The following is a 23,522-nucleotide window of genomic DNA, read 5'->3' on the forward strand; positions in this document are numbered from 1 at the left end:
AGAAGAAAAAAATCACCCTCCATCCCAATTTCCTGTTTCTTTCCAGCGTTTGGCAAAAGTAACCAAACACTGGTGGACTGATGTGCTGGAGGAAGCTGCATCCTGTTCAGGCCTCCATCTCCAGCGGGTAAAAGCAGCCCTGGCAACCTAACACCACCACCACCCTGACCTTGGACTCAGCTTGCCCCCCTTATCCCCCACGCTGATCCAGGGTCCAGAGGCCCACACAGGCAAGGGCCCTGCCTCGAGCTCCATGGGAGTTGGCCTAGGGAATGAAGGCCTCCTGGATCCCCAAGCTTCTTTGTCTGGCCAGGACCTTGGTGGCTCCCAGAGAATGGAGTGTCTCACCCCTGTCCTCACACTCCCCTGGGTTCCTGGTACAGAGGCAGCGATGTCAGTCAGGTCCTTCCCACCTGTATGAGGTTCCAGATTCAAAGCCCCCAAGTCTTAGCCCCAAATATTAGTTTACTCTTGGCTTCACCATATACTGGCTGTGTGGCCTTGGGGAGCTTAATTAACTTCTCTGGGCCTCAGTTGTCTCCTTTGTAAAATAACAGTACCTACTTAATAGGATTTGTATAAAGACCACAAATAATCCCATCACGTGTGTATACTAAGTTCAATGTTAGCCACTAAATAAAACCTAAATTCCTCTTATAAGATGGCTATAGAAAGCCTTCATAAACATCGCCCCCCACCCCTGCCAACACATACCACATACATTATAATTTTAGTAGGGTGGCTTTCAAAAGGTGACGGGAAACATCCCTATCTGATTTCGTAGGACTATGAAACCATGTCCTCACAGAAGGTCAGCAGAGGCTCCTGAGGTGGAGTTTGGGTTAAGCCCCTCTAGGGAACCACCTTCCTAGAAACACCGCTGAACATAAACAAATGAAGGGTTTCAAAGCTTCCTAGAGCTCTCCAGCCTGGGCTCAACAAGTTAAAATTGACCCCAGAAACACGCGGGGAGAAGAGCCAGTGCCAGGCCGTGATGTGAGAGCTAGCTCTCAGGCCCTTTCACCCTCTCGTCCCACCCTCTGTCTGTTCTCCAGCCCCTTCTCCACCCACAGGCTGCCAGCTGCCTGCCTCCACAACCAACCCAGGCAATGGTCCTTTGGGCAAAGAATACGACGCTATCAAAATTACCGCCTCAGTGGGGATAAGCCAGGGAGTGAGCAGTACCCATCGGCTGCTCAACCCCCTAGCCCCCAGCATCCACCTAACCTTCTCATCTGTACCCACCTTCCCTCTGGGAAGTCCCTGTACCCCACCACATTGGTGGTCTGGGTGAGACTAGAACCCCGCCGCTACTCCTTGGGCAGCCACATGACTTTGGACTCAGCCAATCAGAGTATCTCATTCTCCCAGCCAAGGACTGCCTTTGTGAGGTCCCATGACCAGAGACGAGCAATGGGCCTCAGCCTTGGGACTCTGCCTAGGCAGTGCCCGTCTCCTTCTTAAGGCTCCCTCATCCACTGGGACGTCACCCCTGGCCCCAGTGGCCACCTCTGGGAATAGTGTGCCTGAGAAGGAAAACAGGGCCTGGAGAGTCTGAGAACAGCATTTCAGCCCAGACACAGACTAACCTTCCCCTCTACCACTCAGTTAAGTGTGGCCAAGACATCCCATTTTTTCATTAAGCCAGATGGGGGGTGAGGAGGGAGTTTCCTCTGCTGGCAAATGGAGTGTAGACAACCCAGCACACCTTCTGATGCTGGAACCTGGGCCAGGCAGTCTGCATGAATTTCAGTTCACCCTGCGAGCTAGGCATCACCATCCCTCTTTCACTGAGGGGAGATCGGGTCACACTGTAAATATAGAGCCCAGAATCAACAGGTCCCTTCATCCAAATCTACTCTACACTGGTAAAGATTTGCTTATTAAACTGTCCAGAAAGTGAAATTCTAAGGAAAGCAAAGTGTGGGGAAAGGCCCAGGGAAAACCAACACACACACACACACCTTGAGAAGCCTGAGATGAAACGTCACAAAGGCCTAGGGTAAGGGCAGAGGACAAGGAGGCAGAGGGCAGTGAACACAAACTTCAGCCAGCCTCAGGAATAAGGCAAGAGTAGAAACCAAAGGGGAGGGCGGGGGGAGACTCTAAAAGCCCAGTGGGGACTCCCCAGACAGTGTGACATCTGGAGAAATGGAAGTGTCTGAACAAAGATCGTCACTCATCCCAGGCAGTGCTGATGGGCTTCAAGATGCTAAGCCCCACGGGAGCATCCAGGGGGTGCAAGCTGCAGCTCCTGGCTCTGGAAGTAGAGCTGGGAAAATGCACCTCTCCCCCTCCACACCTGACTCCCCAGTGCCAGGGGCCAGACCCCAATGATCAAACAGCTGATAAAATGGGTGTGGTGTGATTAGGTATGGGGGGGGGAGTGGAGGGAGAGGGAGAATCAGCCTAAAATGGTCCTTAATATCAGGAAGAATGGAAAAGCAAAAGTTCCACACAAAGGAGCAATTTTAACAAAGCCAAGCAGATCTGAACAGCTGTCGAGCTAAACCAACCTGCTTCTGTGAGCAGAACATCTCGAATGGACAAGAACTGACTATCACATAGAGAACTGTACGTAATCCCTTTATGTGAACCCCATCGACTTCGAATCAGCCCCTTGCAGGAGTGAAGAATCAGTAAGGAATGAAAATTAGTGATTTTGGTCTACTCAGCATTCTTGCTCCCTTCCTTTGGTAGTGGGACGACCTATTCTCTGTGGTTCAGATTTGGCTGACCCCACCTCGGGAGATGGGGTTGTAGCTGAGGACTGGCCATCCTTCGGGCCACTGTGATGGGTTCAAGCAAGGCCAGAATTTTCCTTAGGATTTGCTCTATGGGCTTTGGGAGCAAGAGGTCTTTCTTTTCTTTGGATTACAAGCCATGAGGATGTATACTTGGAGCTGGAGTGGACCCCTTTCTAGTCTGAGGACGAGGCCAGTGCCCAGAGAGGAGCAAAGCTAGTAATCAGAGAAAGATACAGAGCCCTACCCAAATTGCTAGAGTCCCTAGGTCCAGCCATTCCTGAAGCTAACTTTGTACTTGCCAACTACATGAACCAATAAATTCCCCCTTTTCACATAGGCTGGTGTTTAGTCACTACTGACCAAAAAGGTCCTTATTAACATGGAAGTGAAGTCCTAACAGTGGCTCCACCCCCTTTAGAAGGCACACCTCAATTTCCCAAAGCCATAAAAGGGCTCCCTTTAAAAGGTCCAAACACAGAGCCTACAAGGCCAGGCAATTTTCTTGGATGACCCACATGGTACCCAAACCACCAGAAAAATTGCTGACAGTGGCCAACAAACACTGAAGGCACAGCTGTGTAGTCCCGGTTAAACCACGGTAGAAAGCAGCAAGCATGGGGATGGATGCTGGGAGGGGTGGGGGTGGTGCTGCCTGCCTGCCAGGAACCCATCTCTTCTCTCTTTTCTGACTGGGGCGATGTCCTTGTGCTGATCTCCATGATCCACAGTACAGGGCTCACCCCACCTTCAAATTGTGGGCAGGACACATGAGCGGGCTTTGCTGTCCACTCAGTGAGTAGGACCTAGAGCTATTAAAAAAATAAACAAACCACAATTTAGCAGAAAATATCAAAATGCACTGTATCTAGTAAAGGAGTGGAATCTCTCATAAAACCTTTGGTTTGGGGGGGGGGTTGTGGGTGTGTGTCCTGGGATACTATGTAAAATACATTTCTTACCAAGGTCACAATAAAGGTTTGAAAAACACTATTGCAGACCCATAATCTCTCATCTGAAACCTTCAATGCCAGAGGTGCTTTGAAATTTAGTATATCTCAGATTCTGGAAAAGGAACACAGCACAGATGCCCCAGCGAGGTCTGAAGAAATACCCGGGAACCAAAGACATTAATATTTCTATAGCAAAATGCACAAAAACTCATACGAAGTGGTTGATAGGTTTATAAATGGTCTCACGTCATTTTAGATGCCTCCAAATTCATTTGTGCCAACCTCACAGAAAAATTTCTGGTTTTCCCAGTTTGGGAATTGGGGGAATTGAGGAGATGAAACTGTGGGCCTTTCTTGGGATTCCCAGGATCTTTTTCCTTCTGTGGCCTCAAGATTGGCTTTTAATTGTCCAATTTTTAAAAGAGACTTCATGGATGGTGGCAAACCCACACTGGCTTTTAATAAATTAGTGCAAAGCTGCAAGATCTGTGGGCAAAGCTGTCTGTGGGCAGATGGGTCCACTAACCAAAATAACTCTGCTTCCGAGTGGGACTGACTTTTGATCTAAAATGGGATTGCCCAATTATTTTGGCCACAGGTAGCTACTGAGCAAGTGCAATGTGGTTTGTCTGACCTGAGTTGTGCTGTGAGTGACTTCATGCCACTTCCTCATCGCCCCACCAAAGAGAATGTAAAATATCTCGAGTGTATGTGTGTCTTCTTTAAATATCAATTATATGTTGACATGATGGTATTTTGAATGTATGGAGTTAAAAAAAATATTCTGAAAATTAATTTCACCTAGGTTTTGTTAATTTTTTTGTTTGTTTGTTTGTTAAAATCATGAAAAAAACCCCTCCTCCTGATTCCTAATGCAAACAAAACAGCATTCAGAGACCGGGAGCAAGAGACTTTGCCAAAGTCACACAATTAGTTTGTGGAAAGCTCCATTTCCTATATCCACCCAGGGCTTTCCAAACCTGCTAACTGAAGCAATTCTGTATCCTGAAGAGCAGACGAAGGACTAAAGATCATTCTTGAAGGAGAGTTCAAGGGAATGGTGGTAAAGGGTTTGGGAAAGGTGGAGCCTTCTCAGTGCATTGGCTCGGCTGGATCAAGGTGAGAGGGGCGGGGAGAGAAGTGCTCTTCTAGGAAACCAGCCATGACAGTGATGAAGTAGATTTGGTTACTGGGTGCAGGCTGTACTCTGTTGACACGAACGAAGGCCAGTTATTCATCACAGAAATATTCTAAATTGAAACCCTTGAAGCTCTGTTATATAAACAATGTAAAGGTATCACAGAGTTTTGAGTAGGACCATTGTTTTCACTTCATGTTTCAGCCAAAATTTGTCAAAAGAAACTGCTGATGTACGACTTCCGACTCTTCCAGTGCATTTCAGTTTGGGGGAACATTTGAGGTTTGCATTTGGCTCTTGATACAGATCCCCTTTCCTCTCCCGAGCCCATCTCAAAGGGACCACTCAGCTCCTCCCTGCCTCACCTCCTCACCCTATACCTTCTCCCACACTGTGGCCCCAGCCCTGCACACTCTGGAACTGTCTTTAGCCACTTCTCTGGCGTAACCAGGTTCTCTAATGCAACAACCACACATGCCACATTCTGAGCGATTATCCCCTCGACCCTCAAACCAGGCTTTCAGAGCACCCCAGTCCGGGTCATCATTTCAGCCTATCAATGTGCCCTGCTCTGTCCTATAACAGCTGTTCAAAAGTATTTTCCAGGTGCCAGCTATATATCAATACTCTTTTTTAAAGATGGGGAAGGCAAGCAAATACCTATTTCTCATGACTATATTCCTTGAAACTATAAAATAAGAATGCATGTTGCAACTGTTTGCACATAAGGCAGAAGCATTTCCTTTTACTTCCTCACCTCATCTGTGGTGTTACCCAACTGAGGATGCTTCTTATAACCCATGACATCTCAGAATCAACCTCTTCTCAATCAGTCCCTCTGCTTCCAACCACGGTGAATTTTCCATTTCCGCATAGTGAGGGGGCTGTTTGCACCATATTATATTTCTTTGGACAAGAGATTACTTGCTAATTTTTCCAAGTCCCTAGAATTCCACCTGTCTCAAACCTCAAATCAGATTTCTTGAGCACAAGGGTCTGCATCCTGGCATTCACTTTGGCCATTCCCCTCCTGCACCTGGTCAGGCATCCATCCAGCCTAGAGCAGGAGCTCACAGGTTTGAAGACCGTGCAGGGAAGGGGAGGGGCTGGTGAAGTGTCCCCCTTCCTCCAGACCACGCTTCTGAAAATTTCAGGCCTTTCCATTCAAAACTGGTCATGGGGACCCCATTCAGAATCTCCAGAACAATTCCAGCTCTGAATCCCAAACTTGGTTCAGGAGTTGCTTACTTAGACGTGAAGCTTAATTAGAAAAACCTGGAAATAAAGGAGTTTTGTCTTCCCATTGTTCTGAATGTCATTTGGCAGAAAGTAAAGCTAAAATACAATGAACTCTAAATTCAGCAACAAGGATTAATAGATGTTATGATGGGTCATTTTCTACTGAAACTTAAACTATGAAGATAGAATTACAGTTAAATAAAGAACACAAAATGCTATTAATAATAAACCAGTAAAAGAACGAATACAAACCAACGGAGGGGAACTGCTTTTATTAAGAATAAAGTCAGCCAAATGGCTGACCAAGCTTATCACACTGAGCTCTTCTAATAAGCCTATAGGGTAGATATAATCATCTCCCTGATGAAGAAACAGACTCAGGGAGGTTAAATAATTTGCCCCAAGTCACTCAGCTAGTAAGTTCAGATCTGAATTCAAGTCATTCTGATCCTTCCCCCCCAAGGGGAAGGATCCCACCTTGGCTGGCCTCCCTCGCAATTTCTTCTTTCATGTCCTGAAGTTTTTAAGCAAAAACTTAAGTAGTTTAAGTTTTTAAGCAAAACTTAAAAAAAGAAAAAATCCAGTCATTTAAAAACAGACCCTAGCAGAGAAGGCATGGCTAAGGGTATATTGTTTGCTTAGATTTATATATGAACACAGAAAACTCTGCTAGCCCATCTCCACCCTGATTATTATCAGTACAAGTCATCAATGACCAAATCATATCTTATGAGAACGGTAACACAGTAGAAGAGAACAGTAAAAGACTTGAGAAATACATTTAACTTACAACAGGTACTGAGATCAGTATGTGCAAGTCTCTGGTGACAATGAGTCGTTCAGAGTGATAATGAGTTGACAAGTTTACCAGTAAATCCCGCATGGTAATTATTTTGCTAATGCAGTTAGGCATAGGTGGCCAAATTGCAAAATGTATCAGCCTTATTACTAGGTTTTAAATGACTTTGAAAAGAGTTAGCTAATGGAAAATAATCCACCACCGAAATGTATTTTGTGAGCCCCATGTGTAAACATGCCTTACACAGCTTATCACAGCCAGGAAATGAAAGGTGGCCAGACGAACATCCGTAGGCCAGCACCACGGATGACAGTTGTGAGTCCTCTGGAAATGAATCCACTTTCCTGTTCCCCTGCACAGCAGGTCTCCTCAGACAGGGTTCATGGGGAGAGTTACACCTATTAATGGAAAGGTAAAGGAAGGGGTTTGGCTGACGAGTGATGTTTTAGTCAAAGTCTTCTTTTGGCTATTAGAAATAAGTTTTAGGAGCGCCTGGGTGGTGCAGTCAGTTGAGCATCCGACTCTTGGTTTTGCCTCAGGTCTTGATCTCAGGGTCATGGGATGGGGCCCCACACGAGGCTCCGCATTCAGTGTGGTATCTGCTTGAGATTCTTTCTCCCTCTCCCTCTGCCCCTCCTGCTTATGCGCATACTCTCACTCTAAATTAAAAAAATATATCTTAAAAAAAAGAAATTTCAAATGAGTGATCTGTGGGCTGGTCAAAGAAACCCAAATAGCTCTCCCTGTACTATAATAAAATATCTTACCCATCCTTTCTTTCATTCATTAAAACAGGCATGCTCGGGGCAAGGGACAAAGATTGCCAACTGAAATTTAGAACTAAGAAAACAACCCATGTCATCAATCTCTTTTTGGATTTCTTCCATAAACCTTAACACTCCTGTTTCAACTGGGTATACCTTTGCTAAGGACACCAAAAAGGGTCATTCATATGACATTGCCACCTTATTGAGCTAGGAATGAGCAAATGCCACAGAGTATGATGGTTAGTGTTAGGTGTCAACCTGATGGCCCTCGGCCTCCATAGTCTTATAAGCCAATCTCTTCCTATACATAAGTAAAGGATGGATGGATGGATGGACAGAGACAAATATCCTATTCATTTTGTTTTTCTGGAGAACAAGGACTAGTACACAGAGCTTTTTGCCAAGGAGATGTCCTGCTCACTTTGAAGGACATTTAGAAAAAGGCAAGAAACATGTTATATGCTTGGGAATTATCCTGAAACCTAAAACCTCCAAGGTGCTCTTCTAACCCAAACTTACTCCAACAAACATAGTTCAAAACCCCACAGATCTGGACAGTCTCTTGGGTGCTGAGGCTCAAAAGCCCTCAGAACTTTGGATGTGCATTTTCTTCTCCAAGCAAAATTTCTACATCAGTACAATATTTTCTTCTATTTACATATATTTTACTCCTATGAAATGAATCCAGACCAAAAATGGTGAGCATTATTCTAGACAGATGGGAAGATATAGAATTCTGTAGCATTACTGTGAGGTATCCACTGATCCCAGTCTGGAAATATCAATCAAAATTATTCTCAAACTCCTGATACCTGATGTTTAATACAGATGCCTACCCTCAAGGAATTCTGGCAAATGTTCAATTTAAGGCCTAAGGCCAGCATTCCCTTGAGAAAAGCTGGGTCAGAGGACCAGGACATTTCTACACAGAGACTAGGAGAGTCCTGGTGCAAAGAGTCTGCAAAGATGGAACCACCTTGACCTCCATTTGGCAACTAAGAGGTCACATCCTATGGTGGGGTGCTGCCTCAAGCTGACTCTGCCACTGTTTTTCTCACATCTGGATTTCTCACATTCATTTCTCCACCAAATACTTATGGAGCACCTTCTTTGTCTTGGACCCTTAGATTCAACCACTAAATGAAATGGGTAAAATGGGTACCACTGAATAAAAGGCCCCTTTGAATACACACCAACATGGTTCATTGTAAGTCCTCTTGCTATAGTGATGTTAGTTTTTCTGTGTATTTTGGATGAATACAAACACAAACTTTCTGATACTCTATTTTCCCCCCAAGATTTTATTTATTTGAGAAACAGAAAAGCATGAGAGAGAGAATGAGCAGCAGTGAGAGGCAGACGGAGAAGCAGATTTCCCACTGAGCAGGGAGCCTGAGGTGGGAATAGATCCCAGGACCCTGGGATCATGACCTGAGTGAAGGCATATACTTATCCAAGAACCCCAAATATCCTGGTATTCTTAATGTCACAGTATTCTGTGCTTCTCTACATATGAATGGATGGCAGAAAAACCTGTATGTTTTCCTATAGGTCTTTTATTACAACAGCTTTTTTCCCCTTATGATGAAGGGAAGGGGAACAGACGAGGCTACCTCAAAATATGCCACTTTGGCATATTGATTATTTAGTTACTTAAGAAACAGCCAATGCAAGGACACTGACCCTCCTTTGTCCACCTGAAAGCAGGAAATAAATCTCCCACATGAAGGTACCCTCCCTATACCAGGGGGGCACAGAGCATCCTTATCGCAAGAGATAGGGAATTCAAGGCCGACATGGCTGTACAAACACACTTTGTGTTTGTACAGCCATTTGCTACCCCAATTCCAGCCCCTTTTGTTTTGTCAAATCCTGACCAGTAATTGTTCCTTTGTCTAAAAGGTAGGAAAGCTGACTGCCTTGGTCATTTCTTGAAGCCTCTGTTTCTAGGAGTTTCTGTACATATGAAATTAGATTGGTTTTTCTCTTATTAATCTGTCTTATGTCCAAAAATTGACCTCCTCTATAGAACAATCCCAGAGTGGTGGAAAGAGTTTGGTTAGCTTTCAGTGACTGTACTAACCAGGCAGGTGAATGTCGGAAGTTTGATAAGCTCTTTGAACTAGAGATTTCCTACTTACACAAGTGGGAAAAAAATCATACCTCTTTTGCAGGGCTGATGTGACAGCTAAATGAGAGAACACCTGAAAAGCACCAGACACAAAATATTATTTAGTAAATGTTAATATTATCCTCTGTAGCGGGTTGCATAGTGGCTCCCAAGCAATGTGTCCGAGTCCTCAGCCTTGGTCCCTGTGAATGTGATCTCACTTGGAATTGGGTCGTTGCGGATGTAAATAAAGATCTCGAGATGAGATTGTCCTGGGTTTAGGGTGGACTCTAAATCCAATGACTGGTATCCTTCTAAGAGAAAGCAGAGGGAACTTTGAGATACAGAAACACAGGGAAGGAGGTCATATGGAGACACACAGAGAGACTGGAGTTAACGCTGTCACAGCTAAAGAAAGCCAAGCCCCACCAGGAGCTGGAAGAGGCAAGGACAAGATTCTCCCCTAGAGTCATCAGAGGGAGCCCAGCCCTGCCAACACCTTGATTTGGGGCTTCTAGCTTCCAGAACAGTGAGGGAATAAGTTTCTGTTGCTTTAGGTCACTAGTTGGTGGTAATTTGTTACAGCAGCCCTAGGGAAACTAAGACAACCCCTTCAACTCATGGAACTAGGAGATTTATACGCAGCTTTAGGAAAAAACCCAAGAGTCAGTAAGGGACAGACTAACAAAAAATTAACCTGGTTAGAAAAAGTCTGATTTCTCCACTGGATTATAAGAATCTGATTAGATTTAAAACCAGTCAGGACAAAACTTCTGAATTTGAAAACATTTGTTCTGGCAAAAGAGAGCCTTCCATTTCTGCCATAAATAATTATCAACAGGGGCGCCTGGGTGGCTCAATGGGTTAAGCATCTGCCTTCAGTTCAGGTCACGATCCCAGGGTCCTGGGTTGAGCCCCACATCAGGCTCCCTGTTCAGTGGGGAATCTGCTTCCCCCTCTCCTTCTCCCCCTCCTCCTCCCCTTCCTGGGATATGCCCAGCTGCCCTCTACTGGGCTCTGCCCCTCACATGGTGACCGTGGCACCTGAGCCTCTCACATACTGGGAGATGTCTTGCAGGAGCAGTTTCCAGACCTAGGAACCACAAGCTAGGAAAATGGGTTTCTGGGAGTCGGGGTGAGGCAACTCTTAGAACATACACCAGATACAGAAATTCCAAGCTGCATCTCTTAGAAGGTTCCTTGAGCCTGCTGGCTTCCCATCCCATGTGCAGCCTGCAGCGTGTACACCACACATGCCACAAAAGCCAGTCAGGCCAGCTGTCTAGCGTGTCGTATCATGTTAGGCAGTGCCCTGGGCCACCAGCAGCCCCGAGCCACAGGCACAAGGCTGAGCCCCTGCCCTTAGACTCTAAGTCCTGGCCCTTCTGGACCAGGACCTGCCCCGCGAGCCTCCATCCAGCAACGCTGAGCACGAGGCACTAGTGGGGCACTTGCCTAACTTAGTATCACTTACTTAAGCCTCTACAATCTTATAAAAAAGATTTTATGAACCAATGTGTAAAGTTACTTCACTTTACTAAGGTTACAGAAACAACCAGTGACAACACTGGCTGCCCAGATCTTTGGCCTGGCATCCATGACTTCCCACACCTGCCCCCAAATAGGGGAGACCCTCCTGCTTAGTCCAGACGACTTTGGGGCTCCAGCACGCAGCGTGCTCTGTCCAGACCACTGAACTGACAGTGCTGGCCTGCTATGGCAAGGCACTCGACCCCCACTATGCCTTCATCCTGATGACAGCCCTCAGTGCCACATTTCGTTGTCCCTATTTTATAGATGGGGAAAACTAAGGTTCCCCAAAGAAAACATGTCTGCTCAAAGCCATACTTGTGTGATACAGAGAAGGATCTGAGCCATGGCCCCAAACCCCATGCCTTTCTTCCCAAGCAGAAGCCAGGCTATGCCACTGACTTGAGAGGGAAGCCCTCTCTGAGCAGCAGCTGTTGCTATGAGCCTAATTAGAGGTTAGGGAGTGAGAACCAAGCTGTCAACTTACATTCCATCCTTTGAGTCCCTCTTCCCTTGCTGACATCTCCTGTGCAGGCTGCTGCTTTGTTATAAACTCAGTCAAGTCACAGCTGTGACAGCTGCTATGGGTTTGCCTCTGGGCTCCTGCTGCTGCCCAAGTCGGAGGTGGAGGGTGGAGGGGTCCTGGCCTCACCGTTCTTGTGGGCAAGACCCTTGGGGCCTGTGTTCGTGTCCTCGGGAGGCCATAACAAAATACCATGGATAGAGGGGCTAAAATCAGCAGGAATAGATTCTCTCCCAGTCCTGGAGGTGAGAAGTCTGAAATCACATGTCCAACAGGGCCATGCTCCCTCTCAAGCATCTGGGGAAGAATCCTTCCTTGCCTCTTCCTCATTTCCCGTGGCTGCCAGCAATCCTTAGCCTTCCCAGTTTGTGGCTCCATCACTCCGATCTCTGCTTCTGTCATCACAGATCTTCTCCCCGTGTCTCCATATTCAAGCGGTCCTCTTCTCATGAGGACACCTTACCTTCACTGGGTAAGAGCCCACCTGAATCCAGGATGGCCTTATTTTAACTGGATTACAATCTACAAAGATCCTATTTCCAAATAAATTTGCATTCCAGGGATTAAGACTTGAACATATTTTTTTAGGGATATCACTCAGCCCCAAACAGTACAATGGCAGCACAGGTTGATTAAACCATTGGTGCAGGAGAGGTGAGGAGTCATATGCAACCAATGGCTGACACGCCTTTGCAATGTGTTTCCTGGGTTTCCCTGACTCTTCTGACAGTCCTGATTTGTCAAGACTTGTTTGAGGCCTGACCCTCCTTCCTCTGCTTCCTCCCATCTCCTCAGCCCATCAAGTTCATGAAGAATATTCCTTCATGTCGGCCTTGATCACCACTCACTCACAGTGCCAAGTTTGGTGGCCAGCACAGAGCAGGCCCTCAATACAAGTTTGTTAAATGAATGAGTGAGCCAACAAATGGACATGGGTACCATGAAGGGCATTTTGGAAGAAGACAAAGCTACATCAGGAGGGTAAGTTGAATCATGCCACCTGCCCAGGAGTTCATAACTCAGAAGGTGGGACAGACTCATCCCACTCACCACCCTGCAATTCAAATGACAATGTGTTAAGTCTACATGATACCATTGTATGGGGCAGGAGAGTGAAAGTGATTGGGGTAATCAGAGAAGGGAAGACAGTCTCTGGACTGGGCTTTGGAGGGTCTGGATAAAATGAGGGGGCAAAGACAGTGTCTAAGACAGACTCGAGAGCCAGGGGGGCCACCAAGAGGGAGGAACGGCTGGAGCACAAGCTTCTTCAGCAGCCAGAGGTGACTCCTATAGGGTGAGCCAGGCCTGAGAGAGTGAGTCTTGCCAACTAGGTGAAGGCAGGTCACCCTGCTCCCCAGGTGATGCCATCCAGTTGGCACTAGGGAGTCACTGCAGGTTCTCAACAGGAGGGAACTCCATCCCCACTTCCCAGTGCACATACTTATTAAATCACGGTGGCCATTTTGGCAAAGAAAGCTACTAACTTTTCCAAGCCCTGCTTGACTCTCAGTAACGTACCAACACAATGTTCTACAACTACAATGCGCAGAAGTGTCTAGGCACATATATTGTTCTTTTCCATTCCTAAACTAACATACAACCCAGGAACCACCTCCTCCCCCCATACCCTCCAGCATACCCTTAAGGAACCTCCAGGGAGTCCAGTTCTCAGTGGTATTTCGGTGATCCCTGGGCACCAACCTCCAGTGAATATATATATATGAGGCGACAAACTCCAAGTCATAAGGTGGCCATCTAGATGATTCAGGACAGGTTTAAATAATTTAAAAAACTAATACTAAAATGGAAACATAAAATTTTAAATCCTCATAGAGAAACAATATCTAGGACACAGTTTGAGGAACATAATCTTTATAGGTGATACAGGAAAGCATCCACAATAGGCTTTCAAGGACATCGTCCCCTCCCCCCACCACACTCCCCACAGAGCTCACGACCCTCACAAATGCTTTCCACACAGGTCCATCCCAACCCAGTGACCACAATTAGTGTAAGGCACAATCTGTCTTTGAGCATCTTGATTTTCTGGATGCTGATCTCTAACTTTGGGGCTGAAACTGATAAGAGAGGTAAGCATGTTCCTAGTAGGATTGTTTAATGAGCTGATTCTTGAATTACAGCAAAGAGTTGAGGGTCTCAAGTCCCAGGAACAAGATGCAATCCGTTAGCAAGAAGGGAAGATTCTCGGGGCACCTGGGTGGCTCAGTCGGTTAGGCATCTGCCTTCAGCTCAGGGCACGATCCCGGGGTCCTGGGATGCAGCCCCGCCATCAGGATCCCTGCTCAGCAGCAGTCTGCTTCTCCCTCTCCCCCTCTCTCTGCTCGTGCTCTCTTCCTCTTTCCCTCAAATATATAAAATCTTTTTTAAAAAGAAAAAATGATTTTTAAAAAAAGGAGGGGAAGATTCTCAGATATTAGTGGACACACCTGAGAGAGGCCCAGTAGGGAGTCTGTCAAGAGGATGCACATGGTCCCCAGCACCAAAGCACAGAGCGATGAGCAACGGGAAAGGGAGCACAGCCTTTGAACAGGTCACTCCTTTGCACCCTGTAGGCTACCTAAAGGATTTCTGAAAAGGTTAATGGAAAAACCAAAACCCAAGCTGAAAGAAAGGGTAAGAGACTATACCCCAAAGCCAGGCTCACGTTGTAAAGAATATGAAGTGTGAGCTCTGCCTTTCAAGGCAGTCCAAAAGGCCAGGTAAAGGAGGGTGGCAATCATTCCTATCTGATCCAAGATGCCATCCTTCCGGAGGGACAAGCCTTTCCCTGATGCTAAGTTTTAAGAGGAATGCCTCACATTTGACAGATGGAGGCTCCGTCAGTGTTTTTCATACTGACGACCATCAGCAGGGCCACGCAGGCCAGCAAGGATGGTCGGGCCACGTCCCCGAGCAAGGCCCCAGGTGCATGGGAGGTGACAGCCCACACATCTCTCTCTGGCTGAGCCAAAAGGGAAACAGAGCTTTGGGTGACTTCCCATCTCCCCTGAGAACAGGGGTCCGTCTTCGCGACCAAAGGTCAGAAGGCAGGACACCGCGGGCTGTGCCAGGGCAGACCCTCATCCGGGCCTGCAGATGGACACTCGGGGATCTAGACTCATCGCAGGCCTACCCCGGGTTCTCCGTGAACATGTCACAGAGAGCGAATTTCGGGGTACGCTCCCTCTCCAAAAAGCCAGGGGGACGATCACCCCTCCGTCTATGGGGGCTGTCTCCACTGCACACCCCTCCCCTCCTGCAGCAGGGGCCGCCCGATGCCAGCGCTGAAGGGACAGGACGTGGCCTCGGGCAAGAGCTAACCATGAAAGGGTTGTTGGCAGAGCAGCGAGGAACTGACCACTAAGGAGCCAGGGTCCCTGGAGCAGATAACAGGAGGCCGGAGGCCGCTGGAGCCCGTAACCTCCAGCAAATCACTGCTAACTGCCGGGGAGAGCGGAATGAAGGCTCTGCTTGAACTTGCAAGTTTATTTCAGGCTATTCCAAAGCCTTCCGGGCCCCTTGGCAAGGAGGCGGGGGGCGGGGGGGTTGGGGATGGAAGAAAAGCCTGCTCTCCGCCCTTCTCGAACTGTGGGATAACGTTTTGCAACATCACGCAGCCGCTCATGGCTCTGGGAGTGCACACACGCTTAATCCTAACAGCAGGTTGGCCCATCTTCCCACCCTTGCAGGCCGGGCCCAAGCAGGGCACACGATCATCAGCCACAGGGACACGTTAACACGCTCCGTGTGCGGACAGGGACAGGGAGCAGCGCAAGCAGCGTGGGTCGCCAGGAGCCAGATTCTGCATATGAGTCGCTGCGTGGGAGATAAGGACCTGGAGGCTGCACCTGCCCCCACATGTGGCTGCTGGGCAAGTTGTGGGGTGGGAGATAAGGACCTGGAGGCTGCACCTACCCCCGCACGTGGCTGCTGCAAGCCGCAGTGTGGGAGATAAGGACCTGGAGGCTGCACCTGCCTCTGGGGAGCACAGCTCAGCAACGGGTGCCAGGCTTTCCTGACCGGCCCCGGGGCAATGGGTACAAGAATCCTATCTGTCGTGAAACTGATTACGGTGGGCAACCACAGGTGTTCCTTCTGACAGTGGTTTCCTTGGCTGGGTGTGGGGAAAAAAAATCACTCTGATTTTTAAAAAGTTCCTAGGAAAAATTATCAGTGAAATTTAGGAAAAAATTTCAAGGGAAAATTTCAAAGGAAAAGAGAAGCCCTCCCCGCCATGAATCCACTGCTGAGCATCACCGGTTATACAAGTTTTGCCCTTCTAGCTCATCTCTGCCCTCTTTTTTGCTGGAATACTAAAAACCAATCTATTTAAGTGGCTTAGCGGTTGAACGTCTGCCTTCGGCTCAGGCTGTGATTCTGGAGTCCTGGGATCAAGTCCCGCATCAGGCTTCCCACGGGAGCTTGCTTCTCTTTCTGCCTAGGTCTCTGCCTCTCTCTCTGTTTCTCTCATGAATAAATAAACAAAATCTTAAAAAAAAAAAAAGAGGACAGCTTAGATACTGCAATATGCATCAATAAATACCTCAAGGTGTCTACTTGATAAAATCTTTTTACATTAATTTAAAACCAATGACCATACTCAACAAAATTAATATTCCAAAACCATATTCTCTGATTTTTTTGGGCACCTCTTGCCCAGAAGCAGGATGCAGAGGGTAGGAATAGCAGGAGGTGAATGTCCTCTTTTGCTGCCACCAAAGCAGGGTGACCCTGGACAAGCTGATCAACTTCCCTGACCCTTAGCCTCCTCACCACTAATAGAAAATCAGAGGAGTCAGTTTCTCAAGTTTTATCTAAACTCTAAACACTTTTATCCTTGGGCCTCTGAGAGTCCTGGCAGGTTAGCTATGATGCTGCCTACACGTCACTTTAATACTCTTCTTTGAATAGTGTAATATATACGTGCATGTACGTTAATTTAAATCCACACCCCAGGGTGGGGAGCTAATGTTTAAAGTATTTAGACTCTACACATCACAGGCTGCTGGCTAGCTGAAAGACTCCACCCAGAAGTCCATACCCCAGAGGCAGCTACTGCATGGCTTCAGATACATTTATGGGTACGAACATGATTTCACCTCTGAAATGAATATTCAGGATAAACAGAGTGGCTGGAAATCTTCCTCCAGCACCTGCACGGTGGCAAAAACAGGATGTGAGAATCTAGGTAAACCAGCATCCTCTCTCATTCAGAGTCACACCCTAGGCCCAGGAGGAAATGCAGCACAGCATTCATAACGTTACTGGAAGATTCTGCTGTCCCAGCCACTATGGTAGCTAAATAGTGCCACTGGCATTCAGTGAGGTCCTGGGGGCAGGACACCTGCGCGCCAGAGAGCCATAGCAGCAGCAGCAACAACATCAACATCAATATCATCATCATCATCAGGCCCAGGGAACACACTGTTAGACTGTTCTTGTATCTGCTTGCTCACAGATGTCTGGGGTGAAGCTGATTTCAGAGACTTGCTTTCACTTTAGCATTAAAGGGGGTTGTTTGTGGGGAAGAGACCTGTGGCCACTTCTAAATCTTACCATTTGGAAGCCGCCATGTTTGCAACAGTGCCCTTAGTGTGGCTATCTTCCCACTTCTAAACTTCTCCTTACATTATTTCCCTCCATCTGGAATTCCCTTTTTGTCTCCCCCACTTCTCTATAAATCCTTTCCATCTGTGAAAGCCCAGTTCAAGCCCCGCTTCCTCCAGTCTTCTCCAGCCATCAGGACTTAGGTGGCAGTAGGGTGATAACTGAGCTCATCCTCACATTTCCCAGGACCATGAAATATATTTTGGAATATATTTGGAATATCTAGGAATACTGGGAGTATTCCTGAGACAGCCTAGCATCTGCCAGGCCTCCCACAGGACCCCAGGAACAGGATATTCCCAGGACTCGGCCATTAGCCACTGGCCTGCTCTGTTTCTCTCATCTCTCCCCATTTGCTACTGGGCAGAGCAGCAAAAATAATGCTGAAAACATTTCTCAGTCTGGTTGTCAACACACTCGGTTCTCAAAGAAAAAAGCCAGGTGGGCTGGCACTGAGGAAGAGAAAGGGGAGGAAAGGGCAAGGATTTGGCCACCATCTTGGAAAGAAGCAATTCAGCTCCACTGGGGAACAGTCAGATCACGGGGTAAAAGGGCTTCTGGTGTGGGTAGTTGTAAATGCTGATTCTGAAGAAAGACCAGCAGGGCAAGACCTTTCATCAATCCGGGATAAACAAACAAAACAAAAAAAGATGATTTACCAAGGTCAGTATTTGGGTCACGGAAAATTCTTTGTGTTTACTTCATTTTTTTTTTTTTTTAAACAGCACAAGAGCAGAGGAAAAATGATTTTTTTGCAGGGGGTGGGAGGGGGGAGGCCCTTTTATAGATCATAAACTTAGCAAATGAAATAGGATTCCAGCAGGGGAGTAATAGTGGTGAGCCCTACTGTATTTTATCAGGGAGAAAAAGGATAAAATGGAATGCCTCCCCCGCCCCACGAGAACCACTACATTAACTTCCCCCCAGCAAGTCACATCCTGTAGAGACAGTAACAACAAAGGTTTCTTGCCTTTAATGCAGATGAAACAGCACAATTCTTTACTTTGTTCCAAATTGAAGTATCTTCTTGGGCTTAAGGAGTGATGCTATAAGAATATAAGACCTGCTTTGTGGAGACTCTCAGGGTAGCTGGAGAGTTTGAACCCCCCAGAAGGAGCACTGTCTTGTCCCCAGGTCCCTGGACAGTCATGGGGGCAGGCTGCAGCCCCCCCTTGTGAGCCCCTCCCTCCCAGTCCAGAAGCCTTGGGCGCCATGTTTCATTCCAGTAGGTTCCCAGATTTTCCCTCTGGAAACGCCAAGCCCAGCCCCAGGCTGACTTGCCATTGTTCGTTGCAGAATTTATGGCTCAGATAAGGGAAGCTGCACAGGGCTGGGTGGAGTGGGAGGACAGGGGTTGCCACAAGTGAAATAACCTGGTATTTTCTTTTGCTTTATTCTCCATATCTCAATGTCCAGAACGAGCAGAGGGTGACCAGCTCCGGAAGCTTTCATGATGCCAAATACCTTCTCAATGACTTCTTTTGTGCATTTTCTTCTATTTTTATTGATTTAAACTTTTACTGGGAAAATAGCATGCATGCACGTGGTAAAAGTACAAATATGCAATGAAAAGTTTCCCTTCCCTCTCAGAGCCCCCTGCATCAGCCTCCTCTCCTCCTCCTCCTCCTCTTTCTTGGCCACTACTGTCAATGGACTGTGTAGCCTTCCAGGAATTTCCCATGCATACTCTTCTATATAAAAAGATAGAAAAACATAGACAAATCTCTTATACGAATCTCTGACGTAGGCTCACACTACATACAGCATTCTGAACCTTGTTATTTTCATTTGTCCCTTCGTGAGACACTTTGGGCAACGTATGGATGTGCCACATTCTTTTTCACAGCTACATGGTATTCCACCGAATGGATGCAACGCATGTTTAAAAATATACTTTGTTTATAAAAGGCAATGGTCATTATTTTGCAAAACTGCATTACAGGAGAGTCATAATGCCTCTCATTAACTCTCCCTCTCACCACCTTTGAAAGTTTCAACCCTAGCACTTCAGAGTCCCCCTACCCCACTGGATGACACTGGGACGTTCACTGGGGGGTCAACAGGGATGTCAGTAACTGGAAAGGTCAAGGTCAGACCCTCAGAGCTCTGCCCGCCCCCAAGTCTCCCTCTTTAAAGTCTCCAGGCCTTGATCACCATGGTTATCTGTCAATGTGCCCCCTCCGACTCCCTACAGCCAAGTAGTAAGATAATCTGGTCCCTTCTCTGCTGGTAAAATCATCAAGACCACAATAGACAGAGACACCATCTGGGACCCAAGACCACATCTGCCTAGCGTTGTAGAAGATTCCAAAGATAGGAGCCCCTGCCCTTGTGGCACAACACAGTCCCACCGATGAAAACCGTCTCACACAAACGCCACATGCCCAATCCCCTCTTGCTGGCTTCTCTCTGAAGCCTCAGCATTCCAGGCTTGCGAGGACATTTTGTTGGTTACTTCACAGACCTTAACATGCCCTCCCCAAAATCTCCCAGGCAACATGACCCTAAACATCTCAGCTAAAGTTACAGATTTGAAACGGCTGCACATTATCATTGGATTTTTCTGAAACTTGGTCATTTAAGCAGAAAGGGAAAAAGTGTTTCTGGAAACTTTCTCCATGAGACAATAGCACAGCTGGCTAACCCTCTGGCACGAATGAGAATGCCGGAGGCAAACGGCACCGACAGACAGGACAGTGGTCTCATTCGAGGAGCTGCAAATGTGCCTGCTTCCCTAGAGGGTCTTCACAGATACCCCACCTGAGCCAGAGAGAATGCTAGTGGGTCTCAGAAGACCCTCTATGAGGCTCCCCTTCCCCAGCCCTGGCCTTAAAAGAAAGGCAGATGCTGGAAGTCTTGGCTTTAGGGAGGCCATTCTCACTGGTTTGGGAGCAGCAGGGTTTGCTCCATATTTGTTCCCAGATTTGTCTTTAGCTGCTCAGCATTTACACAGGAGCTGCCAGAGTCCTGAACTCACCCCCTCACTGGATAATTCTAGAAGAAAAAAAATCATGCAGCTGTTTCAGCTTCTCTATCCTTGGAAAGACCTTCCAAATAGGAGTTGGAGCGGGCCCAGGGCTGACGTTGCATCCTGAAGAAACTCTTTCCTAGACAGATTTTAAAGAACTAGGTCTGTGGGATAGGGGGGCTGAGTAGGGGTGTGTGGTGGCAGGGCTAGGGGGAGGCGGGTGGGTTTAAATCCCTCAGACCCAAGGTGTGGCAGGTGGAAACAGGAACATGCCTCATGGCTGCAGTGAGAAGGGAGTTTGTCACAAGACCAGACATTACTTTATCTAGTGTTATTTCAGGTTCAGTAGAGTCTCTGAGCTACCCTAGTCATGTCAGGCATCACTGGGGGCTGCTGTCTCACCCTCTAGAACAGGAGTCAGCAAACTGAACCACTAGCCAAATGGAGCCCATCACCTGTATGGTTCTTGAGCTAAGAACGACGTTTACATTTTTTAAATGGCTGAAAGAAAACCCAAAGAATAACATTTCATGACAAGTGAAAATGATATGAAATTCAAATTTCAGTGTCCTTAAATAAAGTTGTTTTGGAACACAGCCATACCTACTTGTTTACATACCATCTATGGCTGCTTACACACTACAATGGCAGAGTTGAACCATTGCCACATAGACCATATGCCACAAATCCTAAAATATTTACTATCTGCTTTTTACAGAAAAGTTTCCGACCCCTATTCTAGAACAGACCAATAAACAAAAGTGAGGATATAATATAGCTACTACAATAACAAGAGAAAACACACGTCCACAAATTTTCTATTGACAAAAATCCAATATCATCATCATCATCGTCCAGTGCAATATTTTATAATAAAAATCAATGAGAAGGAAAATATTGTTTTAGAAGGGAATAACATTTTGCTTAATTGGGATTCAAAGTCAGTGTTTCCTGTCGTCCAATTCCTTGCAAATGTTCAATGGTAAAAACCATTCTTAGCCTTAAAGTCACTGGCCTGTACAAAAAAAGAGGTGACTTCGATGTTCTGATTTCATATTTCAGTCTCCATCAGAGTTTAACTGGGGACAAATATAAAAAATTTAAATCGGACTCAGGACAACAAAGTATTACACGGCCAAATGCATGGCTCCTCCCCGGGCCCCTAAAAAAGGCGCCCTCTTAAATGAATCACACACACTAAACTATCTGAGAGATTGAGATCTTCCAGAGGAAGGATGGTGTTTGTTCATCGCTGTGTAAGCACTCTGACTTGTGAAATAAACCATCTTATAAAGAGTATCAACTGTGAACTCGGCCTTGTGCTCAGATCTGGTGGAGCGGGGTAGGGAGGGCAAGTGCGAGGCAAAGCCCTGTGAGAGGTTATCTACACTTAAGGACTTTCCACTTAGAGAAGAGGAAGAGTAAATAATGGAACTAGCTCTAATACTGATGTTCTTGCCATGGTAGCACCTGACTAGTAACCAAAGAGTCTTCTTTAGATCCTATAAATGGCAAATTTCATGCATGGTAGAGACTCTACAGTTTCAGAGCCTCTGTGATCATTGCTCCTCTTGGAAAAGGATTACAGTAAATTACCTAACTCAAAAACCACAAGGAAGAGCATTTTGAAACAATCACATGGGCTAAAACAACACTGCACATTCAGACCCGATAACGCAGTTGCTGAACTCCTTATGTCCAGAACTGTCGACACTCAATTAAAAACACACACAACAACTTCAATACTATCCAAGGGGTAGAAAGACTGAGGACTTAAGAATAGAGAAGCATGGGAAGAATAAAAGACCACCCACAAGGAATCAGCCAGAGACCGAGAAACCAGTGGAGCTTTCAGGCCTCCCCAGAAGCCACCACCCACGGAGCCAGGAGCAGTGGGAAGGAGATGGTGAGGACACCCCAGGGGACTGGGCTTGGCACATCCTTCACCTGCTTTCCCAACACAGGGAAGGCAAAGGGCCACATAATACTTTGTTGTCACAAACCCAGTTGAAAACTTGGTGTTTTCATATACCATTAGGAGGACTTATACCATTACACAAGTCAAGGTCATAATATACAAATCAAACACGTCCTTTGGCCTGCAATTTACTAATTCACACTTACCCCCTTCCATCCTATCCCCAGACTTTCCAAGTCAAAAAAACACTTCCGAACAACCGAATGTGAAATGCCGGTAACTTCATCTTAAGGAACACATTCATTTAGCAGACGGAATATTTTTACCAGGTTATCTGAAAAACCTAGCAGAGACACTCCTTTCTAAGGCTCTTCAAAAAGGTCCATCTCGAGGCAAGGATCAAGTGGAGTACAAAGCACAATCCATAAACTGGATTACCCTGGGTGAAGTCCAGCCAAGGATGACATGTTTTTCCGAAAGAAGCCGTCACTATACCCATGAAGGTGTGGTGAGTGGGAAAGACAAGAATCTGCCAACTATCTGCTATATCAGACACTGTAGCATACACCATAGATATTAAGACAATACAACTTTCACATCTATAGCCAATGCAGTTGGCAAAATAACAGTTAGCAGATAGAATGCTTACTGGTTTTTCCCCAGTGTGATGGTGGAATTATTGAATAATTATTGAGCCTCACACTCTTCTAGATACAAAAATGAATGAAATGCATTTCTACTCTCAAATGCCTTCATTTCACTTCTGCAAGATAGCACTGCACCAAGGGCTGGGAAAGCACAGAGAAAGGAGTACCTATCAGCCTAAGAGGCTTCCAGACATAGCTGGATGTAATACAGACAAGGCTGGGAAACAGACTTTCCAGGGGAAGCTGAGAAACTTTCCATGAATAAATATTAAAAGCGTTGTCACTGTCTTCATTATATCCCTAGAGCCCAGGAGATTTAGGATGTAAATGGATACCTTCTAATAAAATGGACTACAGTTTCTACAAGAGAAACAGTCCCTCATCACAAAGCAATGTTGTCTTCATTTTCCTGCAAATGTATTCTGCTTGTCAGAGACCTCTGCTTCTAGGATGATGCCTGAAATTAAATTAATCCCCAAAGACCAAAGCTAAGGGCCTAGAAGAGAAGTCATGGCCCCATTTCCCAACCTCCCTAGACCATACATTTTGAGAAGTCCCAAAAAAGGACCCATGGAGGAA

General features: G+C 46.5%; 1 protein-coding gene across 1 annotated transcript in view; it reads right to left on the minus strand.

Annotated features, from left to right (window-relative positions):
• The window catches only part of AFAP1L2 (actin filament associated protein 1 like 2), a 57,130-nt gene extending 49,868 nt beyond the window's left edge, over nucleotides 1–7,262 (minus strand). Inside the window, 1 exon segment of the mRNA XM_038578857.1 lies at nucleotides 7,117–7,262. The gene's annotated coding sequence lies outside the window, so the exon portion shown is untranslated.
• Between the last annotated feature and the right edge of the window lie 16,260 nt (nucleotides 7,263–23,522).

This window comes from Canis lupus, chromosome 28 (genome assembly GCF_011100685.1).
Source record: "Canis lupus familiaris isolate Mischka breed German Shepherd chromosome 28, alternate assembly UU_Cfam_GSD_1.0, whole genome shotgun sequence".
NCBI classification, from domain to species: Eukaryota; Metazoa; Chordata; class Mammalia; order Carnivora; family Canidae; genus Canis; species Canis lupus.